The sequence below is a fragment of the Neltuma alba genome, unplaced genomic scaffold (genome assembly GCF_004799145.2).
Source record: "Neltuma alba isolate B1F8T4 unplaced genomic scaffold, ASM479914v2 tig00012017_pilon, whole genome shotgun sequence".
NCBI lineage: Eukaryota > Viridiplantae > Streptophyta > Magnoliopsida > Fabales > Fabaceae > Neltuma > Neltuma alba.
Window position 1 is genome coordinate 22,998 of NW_021636587.1, and position 17,216 is coordinate 40,213.

The window sequence follows — 17,216 nt, forward strand, 5'->3', positions numbered from 1 at the left end:
ATGAAGGTAAAGAAGATGGATATGGAGGATTAGGGTTTCTGAGGGAGAGATGAGAGAAGAAGATGATAGAAACGTAGGTGGAGGCTGAATGATAAGAATCTGACCTCACTATACCCAAAATAGGGTTTCTAACCCGAAAATTGCGTGCATGGGTCGGTTTCTGGGGGTGGGCAGGTCAAAATTTCCCGAAATGGTCGGGTCTGAAATTTTCTGATACGAGGGGTTCGCCGCGGCAAAACATGGCAGAGAGCCTTGCTTCAACAGACGATGTTCACCGCGGCGAAATCAGACGTGTGCCGCGGCGAACTTAGGCAGAGGATCCTTTCCTGCTTCTTGTGCCTTGAGTTCTTCAACTCTGGCCCCAATCTTTAGTGTCCTACAATAAAAAGCAACAAATTGAAGTATCAATTGTCCTAAAAATCAATTGAATACAATTAATTACCAATTATGACAATTTTATCCTCAAAAAGACACTAACTTAAAGTAAAGACTCTTAATCTAAATTAAGCACAATAATCATTAAAAAGGGCCAGAAAATACCATAAAATCATGGATAATGTAATGAAAAGATAATAATATCTTGAGCTCAATCAATTGATTTTTGGAAGAAAGCCAAGTTAGGGTTTTGGTTCTTCATTTTCGTTTTGCACTGTTCATGCAGAAGCAATTTGAGTTTTCTTGATTTGACAATTCCAATGGCTTTAAAACATGTTTTTGTGTAGGGATTTAATGTTGGAAGATGTTTAAAGTCATTGGAATCAAAAATAGAATTTTTGGAAGCATATAGCCCCCTATTCGGCCAAGTGAGGATCATGGGGAAGGAGTTTGAATCTTAAAAATCTGATTGCACCATTGGATTCCTCATGAAAAATTGTGTAGGATTGGGTCATGAGAATCAAAGAAGGAGGAATCATTTTGTTGAAAATCAAAGAAAAAGGGGGGAATTGTTAAGTTAATGTTAAAGTGTTAGAATTAAGTTGTTTTGTGATTAATATGGCCTATGTTTATGCTTGGTTTAATAGGCATTAAGAGGAGGAATTAAGGAGAAGCATTGCTCCTTGGAGGACTTAAGTGGACAAGCTTTGCAAAGGTAGCTTTGAATTATAATTTGATTGTTTATCTTGCTTGTTTGTTGTGATTTGTTGTTGCTTGGATTTGGAGGAACTTTGTGGTGATCTTGACTGTTTGATTGACATTGGTTATGCTTTGGCCAAATGCTTTGTGGTATGTCAATGTGGATGATATGATGTTCCTCTCCTTGCCTGGTATTTGGCATGAATTCCTATGAGTTGGGAGTGGTTTGGATTGCATGAACATGTCACAATTGAACTTGCATTGATTTACATGATAATTATAATTCTTATGCTACTGGGATTTCTTTGAAATCTCATTCCTCCTATGTCATTCTATGCACTAATTAGGAAATGGACCAAGCATGGATCAAGGCAAGGATTTGGTATTAGAATAGTGGAGCAATATGTAAATAATGTTGTTATGTTATGATGTGTAAGGTATCATTGAACTTTATGTAATGATGGTATCTAGTTATGGATGATGTTATGATGTGTATTATACTTTATCCTCATGCCCTAATGTTAAAGTTATGCATGGTACATTATGGAATGGATGTGGAAAGAGAGAAAGGGGTAATTAGGGGATAGAAATTCCCTAAAAAGTGCCAAACTTGTGGCACATAAAATAATGAGTAATTGTGAGAATATGGGCATGAAATTTGGCAGTCTAATAGATCTCATTTTTAGATTTAAATCAAGTGGTAATTCATCAAATTTGGAGTTGTGTGCTAAGAGTTATGCCCTTCCAAAGTTGGGCAAAAATACTGGAAATTCGAAAATTTACCAAATGAACAGTATATTTTGATGAATTTCCTGGAATTATTTTGGATGGAATTGGACCTAATGATTATTTTTCCTCCATAGAACTCTTAGCCAGCTTCGTGTGAAAATTATAACCACTTCGTTTTGATTTTTCTAGATTTAGTTATGAATTTTCAAAGTTGGCCCATTTTCGGATGAACAGTGTAGGGACAGGATGAACAGTAGAATTCTGAACTTTAAATTTTTCATCCAGAAACGCTGTGAAACACGTAATATTGGTTCCAATTGATGTATAATGGGTTATAAAGAGAGGCGTGACATATTAGCCCTTGACTTAATTTTTTATTTTCATTACCAGGGTCAATTTTTACAGGGTGTGACACAGTGAAAGCAATATACCCTTCATCAAGGCAGAAAAAGTGATTGAGTTGATGTTACCCTTATACGAGCAATATGTCCTCCTACAAGAAAGAATAACAGTAGCCGAGGTAACGTACACGGAGTTGACCTTACCCCAGGGAGAGTGAAAATGGCTAAGAGTAATGTAAGGATGAAATATCCTGAAAGATAACATAAGTGATTTTATAAGTCATCTCCCTATACCATTTAGAATCAATACGCAACCTAAATGGTTGGAAGCAAAAGGAGCCAAAGTGAACAAGAGGAAGCCTAATACTATAAAGTAGTGAACTTACCTCTTGTGTGCTTGATGTGTATACTTGTGTGTTAATGTGCAATATGTTATTTGATGACAATATGAAATACAAATGCAAATATAACGCTATGTTTCTTTTATGTTTTTCATGGGCATGCATGTTAATGTGAAACACTAAGCATGTTATAAATAAGCATGTGCTAGATCAAGTACGCATGTCATACACTTGCACACATTCTTGCGTGCATTAATGGTAATGTTTGCTGTTGAGATTCTCCTAAATCTCACCCTCCCTTAACCAAACATAATAGGTAATGATGTACAAGAGGAGGAAAACAAGAACTGGCATAAAGAAAGAGGAGAAGATTTGAAAGAAAAGGGTTATGGTTCTAAAGTATTAATTTCCTCTTGGTTAATGTATGAATATATGAGCACGCCATTGATATTGTGTGTCAATAAATAGTGTAATTGGCACATATGATTGGGTATAATTCTATATGGAACTAATACATGGATTGTTGGAGAGGCCACATGTACGTAAAGAATTAATTATGAATTATTAATACAAGTAAGGGGGATAAATTATGCCTAAATGAGCCACGAAATGGTGACAAAGTGGAAGCAAGGCAAACGATAGTATCTACCCATGAAATTTTATATGATTAAATTACATATCCTAAGCCTTAAAAGAAGTGGCAGATAACTTAAAATAAATGTGTGTGCTAACAGTGATGACAGCTCAATGTTAGCACAGAAAAACTAGAAAGTATAGTTTTTACAAAATGAATAGTAAAATTCCACAAATTAACTATATGAATTGGAAAGGGCTAAGACAAGATTTATATTTTTCCCCATAGAGAATTGAAAGAGCTTCAAATAGAATTATAGCCACCTTAATATAATTTTTTTTATAATTAGTTATGAATTTTCAAAGTTAAACCAAAAATCTAGAATTTACCAGTGAATAGTACTCGAGAAATCCACAAGCTTGTTTTGTGAATCGCTTGAACCGTAACTCTTCTGAACGCCCACTTTTTAAGGAAGGATATTTCAAGAGGCCTACTAAGCTATGCATGCCTATGCCTCTGGCTACATTTGTTCATGTTAAGTAGAACTAGAAAGCTCTCTTGGAAACAACAAGGTAAGACATTAAATCCTAGTAACTGATAATCAGCTCACAAAATATGCAATCACAATAGTAAGCTGATGAGGTAATGCCATACATAAAATATTTTAGGTTATAAAAATGAAAACATAGATGCAATAATCAGCATAATAGTTATGCCCTCCCATCCACCATACTCCTCCTCATGACTTAATAACATGGACCTAAACTATCTATGTTGAGCATCTTGGTGAACGGTCACCCTACTCACTTTGGTTCAACAGTTCCCCCTTCCTTGTGGTTCCACCAAGGCTAGAAAGGTGTCTACCCAAGAGCTTAATTGAAGTCCAAGTTGGGGAACAAAGAGAATTACATGGGTCTAACAAGGGCTAAACACTATGATAGGTAATGTAAGCATGTCCCACATGCTTCAAGAACAGTTATCCTCCATATAACAAACCCCAATCTCCACATATGAACCCCAAGCATGAATGCAATATAATAATCTTATAATAAAATAATCAACATAAACTAGCACATAAACCACATCATTCATCACATATAACCACCTCAATCATAACATGACGCAATTCTATACTAACACAAGTGTATATAGTGGCGTAAATATACTTCTCACTTCATCAAGGTTTGAGATATAAAGAAAGTACATATTTTATTCAAAACATATTTCTATAAAGTAGTTAAATAGTAAGGTTAATTAAACTTTACAATTCATGTCAAGCACATAAGGTAAATTAACTCTAATTATCTCAATCTAGGCTTAGATGCATAAGCTTGATCCACAGGGTATACCGCTTCACAAAACTTAAGCATAAGCTAATATACACCACAATGTAGATTGCAATCAAACATAACATAAGTAAGATTTCAAACAAAGAAACAAAATCAAACCACACAATAACATCTTACAACCTCAATAACCTTCTCTTAAATTATACCCAAATCCCCTATCCAAGGTCAAAGTATTGTTTCCTTAACAATTCCATCCCAAAGACAACCTTACATCCATTATCCATAATAATTCTCAATTTCACATTGGGATCACAAAACATCCTTTCATTTACCCCCTTTAGTATGTGTCTTGGAGCATTATACTCCAACCAGATCACGAAATAAGCCCATAGATTAAAAATTTAAAATTTGATTCTCAAGTTACTATTCACTGGTAAATTCTAAATTTTTGTTCCAACTTTGAAAATTCATAACCAATTATAGAAAAATTATATTAAGGTAATTTAAGTCTTCATTTAAAGCTCTTTCATACAGTTAATTTGCTAGATTTTCCATAAAACATAAATCTAGGCTTAAACCTTCTCAATTTGTACAGTTAATTTGCTAAATTCCATTGTATGAATTAAGAAGGTTTAAGCTAGATGTGTGTTTTTTCCCTTTAGAGAATTGAAAGAAATTTAAATAGAAACTTAAATCACCTTAATACGATATTTTTATAATTAGTTATGAATTTTCAAAATTGAACTAAAATCTAGAATATACCAGTAAATAGTAACCCGAGAAACAAATTTCAAATTTTCAATCTACGGGCTTATTTTGTGACCTGTTTGGACCATAACACTATCGGATGCATACTTAAAGAGGTAAATTGAAGGCTATTTCATTTTGGTATCAGAGTCTGGTTCTAATCCTAGATTTGTACTAATTTGTCATATCGTTACATGCTTTCTGGCATTTCCTTTTCTTTTAAGCATTTTATCTTTACTTATTGCATTCTTTCTACTATTTAGGCAAATTTACTTGGATAGTGCCTTGATAGTGTACTTATTTCGTGGTTTTTTACTCTACTATGGTGTTTCAAGTTTCTCTTACTATGCCTTTTATCAAGTCTTTTTACTTATACTGTTATTTTTATCTTTATCACACATAATTTTTCATTCTAAACACATTGAAAGCATCAAAATCATTAAATTTCCAACCCTAACATACACACTAACTAGGTCTAGCCAAAAATACACAAAGGTTAAGGGGAAGTTGGATTCTTTCCAATTTTATTACAAAACCACTTGATTCTTACTCTTTTCTGACTTTTAAACATGATTCTATCATCAATCAATCTTTCCCATAGCTTAATCAATTCATTACTCTTCCTCTCTTGGCTATCCAAACACATAAATAGAAGGGAGAAAGGGGTATTTATAAGGCTCTAGTTATCATTTACTTGGTTTAATACAAGTTATCTTCACTATTTACCATAACTATGTATTCCATGCCGTGTGTTCTTAATCAAATTGAAGAATAGTTTGAAATCCAAGGTAATTCCTTTTCAATTTTTCCCTTAACAAATTGTATAATTTCTTCTATGTCCCCTCATCAAATTACCATTAAAATTGGGAGGAAAGTAGAGAGAAATTTGTGCTCCCTTTCACCCTTAACTATTCCTTCACCTAGTTTACAATTTTACTCTATATCAGGTACTTTTTCAAGTCCTGACTTACCCGATAACATGTTCTAGCATTCATTTTTCATCACAATTAACTTTACATGACTTTTTATATATATATGCATGTACATAGAGAGAGAGATGCTTTTCTCATTGTCTCTCTATTAAACATTTAATAATATTTATTTTGAAGTAAATTTGACTAAATTCTTTTTATCAATCCATAACTCCAAAAAATCCATCTTTAGGTACCATTAACTTCTTTTTATCACAAGAAATTTCTATGATTTTCTTCAAGTCAAACTTTAACTTATAAGCGGTCTATTTTAACTTTTCCTGAATACTCCCTTATTGTAAGATTCGGCTATGGATTATTCTAAAGCCAACCTCTTTCTTTCAAGGGTCCGGGATAATTTTATAATTTTACATAATTTCTTAAATAATTATTTCCCATTTCTGTCTAATTATTTGAGGCCTCCACATATTTTAAATAATCAATTTTGATAAATTTGTCTTAATTAGCCAAAATTTCCATAATTAGCTGATTTACTAAAAATTTCTTAAAATTCATTCTAGGGGTTTTTTCATGATTTTTAACCTTAAATAGGCCTTTATACGTCATTTTTATTTTTGAAGATTTTTGTAGAATTTTCAGGCATACTTTCCTTAATTACCCTTTTTGGGCCGAAACTTTTCAAAGTTACAATGAGGTCCCTGCTATGGTTTAGCCCTAGGAACTATTTAATTGAGGTCTCTATCATAATCTTTGGCCCTTATTCACCCTTATTTATCATATTAGCTCCTGTGACTTTATTGGAATCTCTATCATCCTTGTTTCTTGGTTTTAGAAAACTCTTACTTTGCACTTTAGTCTCTGGGAATCCCGTCTTTCTTCTAGGAAACTTTTGGAACTCTTGTGAAATGGCGTCTGGTAGCTTGCCCATCTCAAGGTATTTCTTACACTTCTATGACTAAAATTGGGGATGTTACATATCACCTCTAACATACCCAATCTTGTAAATCAACCAATATCAACAATTTAAACCAATTAAAACTCTTATCTAGCTCCAATAAAAAAACCCCATTATTAAAATACCATTTGAATAATCTTATTATCAAATCCTACCAAATTCCTGTTCCAATGATAAACCCTCACCTTAAAATCATCTATATACCCGAATCCAACAAAACTAAACTAATTAAACATCTTATCTAACCTAATAACTATATTTAATTAGCCCAAAAGGTTCGGTCAAAACCTTAGAGGATTTAAAATCTCAATGAACCCTAAAATCCCAAACTCCCCAAATATGAAAAATTGAGAAGAATATAGAGAAATCAAGTCAGAAACACTTACTTTGATGTTTGGAAGCTCAAAAACACTCCTAGAGGTCAGGAATATTAAGCCTTGGCAAAGCCAAGACCACCCACTATAAACTCCTCCTCAAAACATATATTTTATAGTTGAAAATTGCATTTGAGATAGTGGTTTTGTAACTTTCACCACGGCTGATAGTGTAGTTCACCATGGTGTTAACTACTTAGCTTAACCGCAAGCGCATAGGTTGCAAATAATATAAAAGTATTATTCCCTCAAAGACTAAGGCTAGACAAGTTGAAAATCACAATTTTACTCAAGATTATGTTAAGTGAAATTAATTGGTAAATGAGGCTGTTAAGAAAAGCATTTTTGCAAACAAAAATTAAAATCGAAGTTAAAAACTTGACTTTGAGACAAATAAGATCTAGGATTATCTCTCACTATTATACTTTATAAAATTTGATTAGAAACTTCTTATTTAGTGTTTCAATGATAAGATGTGTTAGTCTAAGGTTCACAAATGTTGATTAAGCTTCTTAAGTCAAAATCAGGTTTTGTAATCTTAACAAACCTTCATTATATCTTGGTTTTATTAAAAAAATTACAATATGAAAACCAAAACCTTTTTTGGACAATGTTAGGTCAATCGATATATCTCTATTCTATCAACAAACCATCCATTTAATAGATAAACGTTCAGTCTAGCATGCTTTTACCGAAGTTTAAAGTAGTGGTCAATTACAAGGAAGTACTAAGCTCAAGGTAAAAATAAGAAAACATTATCATTGACACCAAAGAGAGAGTTAAAACAAATCTTAATCATATAATAGACACTAGTACAAAATAACACATTTGACTTCTGTTAAAAATAGCTTTTCGCCACTGTATATACACTGTAGTGGAAACAACAGTAGTGAAAGGTATCAGCTATAGCTTCTGTTATGAAAGAATAGAAGCCATATGGTTTAGCACTTATGGTGACTGTTCTAAAAGCAACTAAAGCCATAGGTACCCACTTAGGGCTTCTGTTATGGTTATAACAAAAGCTGTAGGTGGCTTTTTTTTTTTTTTGAAAAAAAATTGAACATTAACCTCCCACTCAAGAACCTGCTATTATACACAACCAGCTTTATATAATATTAAATACAACCAAGTGCATAGCAAATACGTACAGTCAAACCAAATAAACCAAATAAATGGTTAACTAAACGCCATATACTAAAGAGAATAGTCATCTAGCCACAAGCTTTTCTTCACTTCATGGGGAAGAGCATTGCTTCAGCCCAGAGATCCTTTAACCCTTGGAAGCATAATCCACGAGACACACCAATCAACTTCGCCTGCAATATCGCATAGGAATACTAGTATACTACATCTTTGTTTTGTTTTTCCAAACTAAAGAATATTACATATTCATTTATCAAAAAGATAATAAAGTACTTGATGAAGTGCATTAGAGAAACTATAAAATGTCATAAAATCATCATAGTTGTCACCTTCCAGAAAGGCAAATGCATCATCTCTTGACAATGAAGCTTTTCTTAATTGTTACTAAAAAGGGAGGAAAAACACCAAGTATTAGATATAAAGTTGACATGGTATCAATAGTATCAACAACAATAAAAAAAAGGAAAAGGAATATCAATGCTCTTGTTTGATCCTTTAAGTATTTACAGAGCTCTCAACCAGAAAGCAAATTCTACTAAATTTCCTCTAACAAAACAAGTAAAGCCTCAAACCAACCTTTATTTAATGCTTACCATATGGACATTAGCGGATTCCCCTGTATTGATTCTTCCTCCTCCTTTTTAAAGACTTCTCAACTTGCCCTGCAGATTTCTCAAGTTTTGCAGTAGTGGATCCTTCAACATCATAGAAAAGGAAAATAATAAACCATTAGGATAATGAGAATAGGCTTCCAGCTTTTTTTTCCCCAAAGATCATTAATTAATGATAAGATTAGAAGCCAGCTTGAATACTATTATGTGATCGTTCAAGAACTAGCAATATTCAATGTAATATTGAATCAAGAGTTGTTGCCAACTGGTACAAAGTAATATGGTAATTCTTAAGGTTGCAATTATTGATTATCTCAGTATATCAGATAGACAATATGCACATTAACTCTTGAAAGGAATCAAACAATTTTATCATAAGAAGCAAAGTATTAATTTAACCTAATCGATAACAGAATCAGATATGAAAAGAAGGACACTGAAAGGGAAAATTCAACTTAAGCAACATATTTACATAATCAGACACAAATTACCAGCCTATAGTGATTTCCAGAGGATCACACAAGCAAAAGAAAATGTTTACAATCGGATCTACAAGTCAAGGAAACTTAATAAGAATAAACAGTTAATAAAATACATGCTTTAAGTCAAGGAAAGAAACCTAATAAAAAGAAACATAATGTGTCACAGCCACCAAGGTTGCTCCTCAATGCTCAACTTGACAGGCTTCAAGTCAAGGAAGGAAACTTAATAAGAAGAAACAGTCAATAAAATCGCATATAATCATCATCATCATCATCATCATCAATGATTTAATTAAAAAAATTAATAGTATTGTTGTTGTCATTTCATTCTCTAAAATCTAAATGGTCATTGAGAGGAAGGACAGAGTTACCATGATTTATGGGCACTCCTCTTGATCAGTGGCTTTCTTAATTCATTGCAGGCTTATCAACGCACCCACATACATTAGTCTTCATCACTTTAATTTGATGCTCTAATATAATTAATCATTAATTCAATCATAATATATTGCTCTTTTCAACTTCAAATATGGAACTTCTAGATTCAAACCTTACGCGCACAACTTGTTATCCATTCGAACAGCAACAACAGTTACATATACATTTTTTCATTACGACAACTCCATTTTTGCATCATATTTCCATCTTCTTAAATAATTGCATTTGAAAAAAATTGTTATTTGTTAAATTAATTGGTACGAGAGGCAAAAAATATTGTAGTGACTTGCCGCACTTCAACATAAGATTTAAAAAAAAAAAAGAAACAAATTTCAACAGAACAATCTATATTCCTCAACTGATAAACTATTTTAAGTTACAGCAAGAATCCAAAATGATTAGCAAAAGCAAAAAACTTACAGGACTGAAGCTTGAAACCAATTGCTGTCGATAAGGAAGAGAGCAGAACGAAGAAGAAGGCGAGACCCATCAGAGACCCATAGACCAGCTCGAAAATAGAACAATACAAAGGCAAGAGGGAGGAGAAACTAAGGGAAGAGGATTTTGGCGAGACCCAATGGAAACCCACAAATTAGCTCCAAGATAGAATAAGAGGAACACGAGACCAACGGAAGAAGATTCTGGTGAGACACAAGAACCAATTAGAAGACAGAACAAGAGGATGGTGAGAATGAGGGAAGACAATTTCAAAGACAACCAATGGAGAACACCCATGAACTTAGAACAAGAAGAACAGATAACAGAGCTTGATAGCAAGAAGGGGGTAGAGCTAGGGCACGCCTGATGTTAAAATGTCGAATTGTTAATTAAGAGTCTTATGGTGAAAAGTTCAACACCTATGGCGATAGGCCTAACTTGGGCCTAACACTGTAACTATGGCTATGCTACGGTGGCTGGTCCCTTATGGACCAGATGCTACAGGTTGATATTTTTTTAATTTAAAAAAATCAAGCTTTTAATTAATAAGTTATAAAAACAAATTTCTCATAAAATTTTTCACTTTGTGAAAAGAAAAAAAATTAAAAGACCAATCAAAACTAAATTTTTTCAAATCAAAAAAATTTAAAGTTTTTAATGACATGAATTAAATAAAAATATAAGTAAAGTAATATTGTGTTGATTCCATAATGCTATTATGTTTTATCAAAAAATAAAATAAAATTATTTTGAATACTTATGGCTTCTGTTCAAAATTGAACGGAAGCCATAAGTACCCTTTATAGCATCAGGTCTAATTAAGGAGACCAGAAGCCAAAAGCATTTAAATAACATAAAACTTATGTTTCTTATATAACTGACACCAAAAATAGTAGTTATATTGGTATTTTGTACTAGTGAGATCAAAATAATCCTAGAATAACTAATCTAGCTACTCATGTTCAACAAAGAGCCTTAAATACAAGAGTGTTTTGCAGCTATTACAAAAATAAAGGAGAAGAGAAGAAGAAAACCAAGAGAAATGAGGAGTAAGGCTCTAAATCTCTTTCAAACTTCAAGCCCAAAGCTCCCAAATTTCAAAACCTCCTAACCCTAGCAAAGAATCCTCTAAACAACCTCCAAGTCATATTCTCCCAAGAAATCATGAGTTTCCCCTTTTATATGCCCTAAATTTTAAGTTATAATGCAAAACGCATAACCGTATAGGGACAGACACCACAATGGATAAACTCATCCATCGTGGTAGATTGAACAGAGAGGAATTAAAGCTTCTTGAAAAGGAATAGGTGCTGTGAAAGATTTAGCTAGGCATTACAGCGCCTTATACAAAATGCATCTCCCTTCTTTTTTTTTTGTTTCAGAGGTCATGATAGGTTGCTTCAGGGGTCACAGCAAATTATGCAATGTTGGCCTTCTTCATTTGGTTCTTCATTCCTTGCTCACTTGCATCCTTGATCTTCCTCTAAACAACCAAAATAGGTTGAATATTTCTTATTGTCATTCATCTTCCTGCTCTCGCTACTTCCTATTGCACAAATAATCCCTAAATGTTAGCACAAATCAAGCTTCACATTTTCAAATCATATTTGCTAGCTTTGAGGGAGTAAGCCAGCATAATTAGCTTCCAAAAACCACAAAAGAGTGTTAAAACAAGCAAAATTAGTAGCAATCCCAAGAGGTTATCACACGGCCAATGACACAACAAGGGGAACCCAAATTCAAAATTCATACTTAATTTCACAAATCTCTAGAAATCATATATTAGATCTTGTTAGAAAGCTTAATATGTCTAGTTTCTAATGCTAAAAGAATTACTATAAAAATAATGTCATTTGACCCTTGAAAATGATTTTTTTTGGGTAAATATCTAAAATTTTATAGGCATGAAGGAGGCTAAGCTCAAAAATTCATAATTAATTTCATACGTTCTCAAAATTTGTAAATTAGAATTAGTTGGAAAGACTGGTATGTCTGCTTTCAAATAAAAAATCATTGAAAAATATTATCATTTCGCCTTTTAAAATTCTCAAATCCTTAGACTACTCCAAAAGCTACAAAAAATAACTTTAAGTTATCATATCCTTAGTCCTATAATCCCCAATTAATCTTAACTAACAAAAATAACATTTAATTTTCACACAAATTTAAAGCTTAAACACTCTAATCCTTATAAGTAAAAAGTAGGATATTACACTAGAGGCATGTCTTGACAATGTTGATCTAAAATAAAAATTTTACGTAGCAACAAACTAATACTTTTTTAATCATTTAAATTTCATGAATAGGGAGTTTTTTAAATTTAGCATTGATAATAAAAATATGAACAAAAATATACTTTTAACCATTTAATTTCACGTAACATTTTGTTCTGGTTCTTTAATTTTTTTAGAGTATTTTCTGTTCATATAATCCTAATATTATTTATCAAAGATGTTAATATTAAAATTTCAAATGTTTAAAAAAATTCTCAAATACTAATATATTAAATTTGACTTTACAAGTAATAATTCGTGGAACAAAAAACTATTATTTAGACTAGCATTATTGGAATTAAAAGACTTGAGAAATAGTTTATAATATTAATGAACCAATATAAAATTAGAAGATTAAACGTATAATTTTACCAAAAATATTGGTGTTGGAAGTAGGCCTAATGGGCTCGCTAACTAAAATTCTAATTTTCTTATTTACTTGGTCTAGCATTATCATATCATATCAAGCATCTTATTTAAAGTTATTATCTCCCTAATTCTAGGAGAGAATTACGAGATATGGGTTGATTCCCTAAGTTTGTAATTCTCCTATATATGTAACCTCTCTCATTCAGAAATAATATAGAGCTGTCACCACTCAAATTATTTTTGTGGTATTCGAGGCAGGTTTGGCTGTATGTCTTATCAAGCAGCTCTAAATAACCAACTACGAGTTTACACTATGGATGATGGAGACAATCGTTCATTATTGACTAGAGAAAGCTCAAAAAGAGTGGAAATACTCAAAACTGAAAAGAATTCTAGCATAGGCATACAAGACATCTAGAATGTACGCAGCCATGCCAAAAAACATGTCTCATGCGATGATCACTTCCCATCTCAACAACAACAATGGCCTCTAATGGTCCCAAAATGTCTTGATGTTGGAAAGAGCAAGGAGAGATAACTCATGGGTAATCCTACTCCACCCTCTCCTAAATCTCCCTAGTTTGAGCTATAGTGCATAAATAACAACTTGGTGATGATATGGTTCAAACTCCATGGCAGTGGAAATCAATGAGAGTTATCTCCTTGCAACTATTGCAAAAGAGATTTGGAACATAGCTAAGCGCACCCATTCAGTAAAAGAAAATAGTATTGCCATATTCCAAGTAAAATATTCACTTCGAGGCTTGCTTAAGGGGGAGCAATCTGTTACTCAATATTGTAATGCTCTTATGAGATTATGGAAACTAACCGATCTATATGAGGTGCACGAATGGACTTATAATCAGGATAGAATTCATTATAAATAACTTATTGACATGAAGAGGTGTTATGAATTCTTTTTTGACTTGGATGACTCATTTGAGGAAGTTAAAGCATGTGTCATGAGTCTAAAGCCACTTCCCTTATTGGAAGATGCCTTCAATATGGTCAACTTTGAAGAAATTAGAAAAGCATTGATCCCAGGCCAATCAGGACAACCATCAAACTCTTATGAAGCTTCTGCCTTTACTAACCTTTGGAATCCATTCAAGGAGACATAAGGAATAAGAAACTTGGTAAGTGGTATGGTCATTACAATAAGGCCAGCCACACCAAAGAAGATTACTAGAAATTGCATATTAAGGCCCCTAATTTAAAACATAAAGCTAAAGGAGAAGGAAAGAGGTTGATGATTGGTTCCTCTAACTCTGGAAGATGTTGAGTAGTAAAGAGCTTATGGTTCTTTAAAAAGTCTACATCTAAAAAAATTAGGGAGAAATCAACTCCCTATGTTACATTGGCTTTACTAGGTACTAAACTCATTAAGGCTCTTAGTAGTATAACTACTTTTAAAAACCTATGGATAGTAGATTCTAGTGCAATAGATCATATAACAAGTTTTAAGGAATTATTTATTAAGTTCACTGAATTTTCAAAGGATGAATTAGCAGAGGTGGCTAATAGTTAGTTTGCTAAAGTCCTAAGTTTTGGTATAATGGCTATTATTGAACATATTATACTATGTGTTCCATCAATTAAATATAGCCTGTTATCCATGAGATGTATTCCTAAACAATTAAGCTGTCTCTTTCTTTCTTTCTTTCTTTTACACAAAATTAGTTGCAATCTTCAGTGCTTGGTATTGAGGAAAAGGATTAGGACTACTAAGGTGTGGAATGGAATCTACTACATTCAAGGATCTTCAGCAAACAAAGCTCTATCTATTTCCTCAGATGTGACCGCTAAGGATGTCAAATTGTGGCATTCTAGGTTAGGCCACCCTGTTCTCAATTATATGTAATTTTTGTTTCTAAGCATTGATAATAAAATAATTTCAAGTTTTTATTGTGATTCATGTGAATTTCCAAAGTGAGTTAGAAATTCTTCTTCTTCTCACCCTAACAAACCGTCTCATCCCTTTTTTCTTATTCATAGTGATGTGAGGGGAACTTCAAAAATTAAAACTAATGATAAGGCCAGATGGTTTCTAATCTTCATTGATGATCACATTTGGTTAACATGGGTTGCTCTGATGAAAGAAAAATCTGAGGTGTTCACCATTTTTAAAATTTCTCATGCTTTTGTCAAAAGTCATTTCAAACTTTCATTTACATTCTTTAGATTGAGAATAGGAGAGAATACTTGAACTTAATTTCAAAGCCTTCTTGAGTGAACAAGGATTTCATCACTAAACTATTGTAGGGCATTAGAGAGGAAAAATAGACATCTTCTTAAGGCTGCTAGAGTTATCATGTTTGAAACTAATCTATCTAACAAGTTTTAGGGAGATGACATCCTAATTGCAGCATATTTAATAAATAGAATGCCTTCTAAAATCCTAAAATACTGTACTCCTATCCAGAATTTTATCGAGACATATCCAAATTCTCACCTTGTTAATACTATTTCAAAAAGGATTTTTGGGTGCATAATTTTTGTTTATAATGAGGTTAAAGGAAAGTTAGATCTGAAAGCCCTCAAATGTATTTTTCTTGACTATTCCTTTACCCAAAAAGGTACATGCGTTTTTCTTCACCACAAATAAAATTTGTATTACAATGAATGTGAAGTTTGTTGAACACTAACCTTTATCCCAAATTACCCATTTAGGAGGAGAAGGATAGTAGTGATGAATGGCTTATTTGTGATACTAAGGATGATCATATTTTTCTAAATAGAAATAATTCTTTTTTTGACCAAATGAGTAATAGACTACACATACCACTAAATGATCCTAGCATCCCATATGTATCTACTCCTCCTGTTATGTCCAACTACACCAAGCCTACATTTGAATCGTAATCCTCTTTTTCTATGAGTCCTAAATCCACATCTCCAAACAATACTACACAAAGGAAGTTTTCCAACATAATAATCCTTTTCAACCCTAAATTCATGTAATATCCCAAATTTTGAGTTTAGAAATACTAGAATTTGCATAAAAAGAGCAGGCTACTATACCCCTTTTGGCAGGAGTCCCAGAGGTTCCCTGGAGGGACAAAGGGGAACCCAAGGACTAAATCACAAAGCAAAAGCTTACTGGCACTGAGAAAAGAGAAAAATATAGACTCTAGTAAAGACCCAACACCCAGGAATGAGAAATAAAGATAAATATAGGTCAAAAGTCATATTAGAGGCCTCAATGAGGTTAATTATGGGTTTAAGCTGAACTAGGGGCAAAACATAATTTTACAAAGTTTTGGGCTAGAAAGGATAAAGATGGAAATTATGCCTAAAAAATTTAGAAAAATTTCAAAAAATGGAAAATGACATGGTAAGGCCTGTATGTGAAGAAAATTATGAAAATGCCCTTGTATTGACTTTAAATGAATTTTAAAGATTTTAGTTTTTTTAGGTATACAATCAGATTTAATTATTTGAGCATGGAGAAGGTTTCAGAAAAGTAAGTAAAAATGGGGATTTATGAGTTAAGAGGCTACAAAAATTATAAAATTAGTTTTATCCCCAGAAGACCAACATAATGGCTTTAGGAATATTTAAAAGCCAATTATGCCGTTTAAGGGCATTTTACGGTAAATTCAAAAAGAAATACCTACTGGTTAAGTGATGGCCTGAGAAAATTTAAAGATTTTTTCTAGAATTAGAGAAAGTTTATGGCGTGGACATATGAATTTTTGGAGCTATAGATTGAATAAAATGCTTCAGTCAGTGTTAAATAATTTTATCTCCTAAATAGGAGACAAAGAGGTAAGATTGCATTAATGAGGGTGCTGAGTCAATGTACTGAGTCACCAAAATGCATTTATGAAGCCACTGAGTCATCTAATAAGTCACCAAGAGATATTTATGGACAGTAGAAAAAACAGAACGCAGTATGGCTATGTTTTAGACAGTCTTCTATCTACCTAATACAACAAAATCTCTACTGCGTGACTTAGTGAGGCTAAGTAGCCTATCAGTAGAGCTAACTATTTTCTTTTATGTTCCTCTAAGATGACACCATATGTGGACCAATTCATTGGTTAGAAATTCCAAGAAAGCAAGTGGAAAAAGAAATAGGATTGTTAAGAGATAAATGAGATCAG

General features: G+C 32.7%; 1 long non-coding RNA gene across 2 annotated transcripts; it reads right to left on the reverse strand.

Moving 5' to 3' along the window:
* Positions 1-8,592: 8,592 nt before the first annotated feature.
* LOC114721271 (uncharacterized) lies at positions 8,593-9,804 on the reverse strand. 2 transcript variants are annotated; one of them, XR_003738053.1, is made up of 4 exons: positions 9,730-9,804; positions 9,093-9,194; positions 8,829-8,883; positions 8,593-8,672 (listed from the first exon to the last, which is right to left on the reverse strand). It is a non-coding gene; the product is annotated as an uncharacterized LOC114721271 (long non-coding RNA). The 2 variants fall into 2 exon arrangements; XR_003738052.1 differs by having other exon boundaries at positions 8,602-8,672; positions 8,773-8,883; positions 9,076-9,194.
* Positions 9,805-17,216: the final 7,412 nt, after the last annotated feature.